This window comes from Gavialis gangeticus, unplaced genomic scaffold, assembly GCF_001723915.1.
Source record: "Gavialis gangeticus isolate Ggan-Ray unplaced genomic scaffold, GavGan_comp1, whole genome shotgun sequence".
In the NCBI taxonomy this organism is placed as follows: domain Eukaryota; kingdom Metazoa; phylum Chordata; order Crocodylia; family Gavialidae; genus Gavialis; species Gavialis gangeticus.
Genome location: NW_017729031.1, coordinates 45,759,930 through 45,763,952, shown reverse-complemented (window position 1 = coordinate 45,763,952; position 4,023 = coordinate 45,759,930).

Below are 4,023 nucleotides of genomic sequence, written 5' to 3'. Positions count from 1 at the left end.
GGCTGGGCTATGATGCTCGCCAGCTCCTTGAGTACCCTGGGGTGTAGATTGTCAGGGCCAGCTGACTTGAAGGTATCCAAGCTCTCAAGGTGTTCCTTTATGAGCTCAGCATTGATGGAGGGCAGGGGATCTCCCTCACCCAGACCTCCCTGTCCCGCAGCGGGCATGGGCATCCAATGGGACTGATGAAAGACCGACACAAAGTACCCATTTAATAGGTTGGCTTTTTCCTGGGCGTCAGTTATCCCATCTGGTTCAGCAGGGGTCCAATGTTGCCCTTGCTTTTTCTCCAGCTCCCCACATATCTGAAAAAGGACTTTTTATTGTCCTTGATGCTCAAAGCTAGTTGGAGTTCAGTTGCAGCCTTGGCTTTCCTGGTTTGCTCCCTGCAGGACCAAACCAGTGCACAATATTCCTCCTTGGAGGTGAATCCCATCCTCCATCCTTTGTAGGCCTTTCTTTTTAGCCTCAGAAGGTCTGCTGGATCTCTGGAGAGCCAGGGGGGCTGCTGTGCTTTCTTTGCTGCCTTTCCTCCAAGATGGAATAGAATCAGCTTGTGCATTGAGGATTGCTCCCTTGAGGAGCAACCTCTCTTCCTGGATTCCCCTCCCCCTGGGGTCGTGGTCCCTTAGGGCCTCACTGACTGGATGAAGATGGACTTTTCTCTGTGAATGTAGGAGACAGGACTAGGAGCAATGGCCTCAAGTTGCAGCAGGAGAAATTTAGGTTGGAGATTAGCAGGAACTTTCAGACTATGAGGGTAGTCAACGTTGGAACAGGCTGCCTAGAGAACTTGTGGACTCTTCATCCTTGGAAGTTTTCAAGAGCAGGTTAGAGAGTTGTCTGGGACAATTTGGTCAGGGATGATTCCTGACTTGACCACGGAGCTGGGCTAAATGAGTGTGAGGTCTCTTCCAGCCCTACTTTCCTATAATCCTATTTCCATGAAGCAGAATTTTTTTTCATTTTACTACACCTCAGGCCTGTCAGTAAGATTGGACAGCGGCAGTATAATTAGGGGTAGGTGAGAAGGCAATGAGCACTAGGTGCTGATTAAGTGGAGAATGCCAGAAAGGAGGCAGGAGGTACTGGAATGGACACAAAGGAGCTTCACTGCAGCAGCTCTGAGCTCTGGCTGTGGAAAGTAGTGGAAGGTATGCCCCAGTCAGTGAGTTAAGCCTGTTATCTGCTCCCCTGCAACCACCACTGAATAAAGCATTTAAATCATCACTCAGCATGGAGTTCAGTGGTGCCTTTTGTAAGGGAAGGCAGGCAAGACACTTAACTTCTTGGCCCATGGACATCTCCCCTGCTCTGTGCACACAGAACCTCTTGTTACTGTGAACTTCAAGTCCATGTGCCTCCACTCCCTGAGTCCTAGACACCAGCTGGAACTTGTAGCAGCACAGGGTGCAAACCCTACCAAATATGTTTCTATTAGAGGCTGTATCACAAGCATGTTGCTGGTTTCTGGTAAGTAAATACTACTGGGTTTGTGGCATGGCCCACCCTAGTTGTTACACTGCAGCCCCAAACCATGTATATAGTCCTTATTTCAAGCAAATCCTGTGACACCAAAAATTGAAATCCCAGCAGATAAGAGGATAGGAAATTTCCACTCCAGTTCATTTGTTCACATATGGTGTTGTAAAACTTTCATTCGTATTGCATCTTCAGGAAGCAGGACATTGTAAAGGTTGCATGAAATTGCTGTATCACTGTCTACTAGTTATGTTTCCATTTATTGCCTTATGGACCCAAAGTCCTTCAGGGAGTACAACAAATTCATGTTATTAGGTTCCTGTTTGCAATTTGCACTTAGAGCTCTGGTTTTGCAGACAGATATGAAAAGAAGAAACCCACAGTTAGTAGGGATTTGTCTAGTTAAGTAGAAGTCCTTGTGTGCTAAGGTTAAGAGGAATTTCAACTTGCATTCATTTCCACCTGCTTTAGCTTTTAGTTATATTTGTATTGTCCCATCCACTCTTGGTCCAGTGTCAAGTACACAGAGCAGTTAGACTACTGTTTCAGTCAGGCTTGGAATAGAGAGAGATTCTGAGAGTAAAATCTAAATTTTCTAACATGAGTTCCTAACCTTTAGGCACCTAATGCAAGAAGACCCAGGTTTTCAGTCAGCGGACCCCTGCATTTCCATTCTAATGAAACACAGCATGCCAGATTTCACCCTAAAGTTCTCTCACAGCCTTTCCCAAATTTTACTGCCGCTGCACTTCCCGATGGCAGTGCTACGCACTTTCAACTCCCTCCTGTTCACACTATTCCCCATCTCCACTTGCTAAGGCCTTAGATATAGATGAATACTTTTCATTTCAATGTCAATAGGTTCCCTCTGCTTTTATTTTAGCTCAATTTTATAGTATATATAACATTACTGTAAGGCTGTGACCAGCCTTCTACTCTTGGAGCAGGGGAAATTGATCTGAGCGGAGGTGGAACAATCAGGCTTGAGTGACAATTTCTGGAGCCACAGCAAGAACCCTGCTTATTCCACTGTCTGGGGCAACAAAGGAGAGGCCATGCTTAAATGTTTCTATTCTGGCAGCACAGAGGAGTACTGCACAGAACATTCCTCCAAAGCTGGGCAGATGGCATGTCAAAACTTTTTCTGAGATCAAATTCCATGAACTCGGTTGGCTTCATCTCTAATAGTGGGTGCTCCCTAAGCATGCACAGCTCTCAATAACACCAAGCAGAACCCTGGGATACAGAGCTATTGATCTGATGGTGTGTTACACTTTGTGCTGTCTCCTATATTCTCAAAGGGTAGCTGCCCTGCAAAAAATCATGTATACTATGCACAGACTAATTCCTATCATATTCACAAGCAAGTTTTGTGCCTTCTTTTTCTAATGTCTCCCTTCACTCCTTCCCTACTTTCCAGCTTCCACCCATAAATCTAAATTGTTCCTTGCTTCTCTCACGTTCCTTCCCACCCAAAAGGCTTTTCTCTCACTTTTCAATTTGCTTCAGTTTAGTTCTTGGTTTTCTCTTTGTTCATTTGCTTCCTTCTCCCTTTCTCCAAAAAATGCCTCATGTGATCCATCTTCCTTTTTCTTCCTTGTAGCAAAGAATTAGCAGCTGTAGATAGAAGGGGCAGTTCCGTAACGTTTACTCATTGGATTGGGAATTAATTTTTCACTTAGTGTCAGTGTCTGGTTTCACTGTGCAACAATAACATTTTAAAACACAGAGCAGTCAGGCATTTAATATACTGAAGCAAATAGTAGAGAGAAGGGGTTCATTTAGAAGGGTCGTTTGATTGACATGGTTTGTGACATTTGTCAACTAGTGGGCTTGTGTTTTGTTTTACTGTTAGTATTGCATCAATTGTTCTTTAGCTGCTGTGATTACTACAACACATGCGTAAGACTTCTAAATTTGAAAAATATACGTTATGCAGCATCATTGTCTCCTTGCTGAATTATTGTCTTGGAATGTGTCATGTGAGTTTGAATCATTTCCTTTGTGAAGTTCTGCAAATCCCCATATATTGGAAAGAGAGCTCAGTATTTGGAAACTCTTGATGTTTTGATCAGACTCTGTGGCTTTGTTTTGTTTTGTTCCTTTTTGAGGTTTTGGGGAATTTTTTTATTGTGTTAGATATAACCAAACATGGTGAGAAATTTTTGCAAATTCTGATTTTCATCAGACAATGTGTATGAGAGTTTTCACAAAATACTAGGAAGGAAATGAGGGTTTAGGAAAGCAAATAAGCAGCAGTATGATGGTTAATAATAATAATATTTTTCTGCAAAAAAAATCTTAAAGAAGCTATTTTAGCAAAGACATTTTTCTTTCTGAAAATTTCAACCACTGCTATTTTAATCACTAATTCAGAGTCACTGTTCCTATCCTTCAGGAGTCAAAGGGCCTTGTAACTACCATTGTTGCTCCTTTCTTGGCTTTCCTTTTGCCTCCTTTGGTAAGATTATAGGAAGTAGTTATTGTAAGGAGCAACATTCAAACTGTCTTTTGTTCTGTCATTAAGAAAAGGGAAATGGC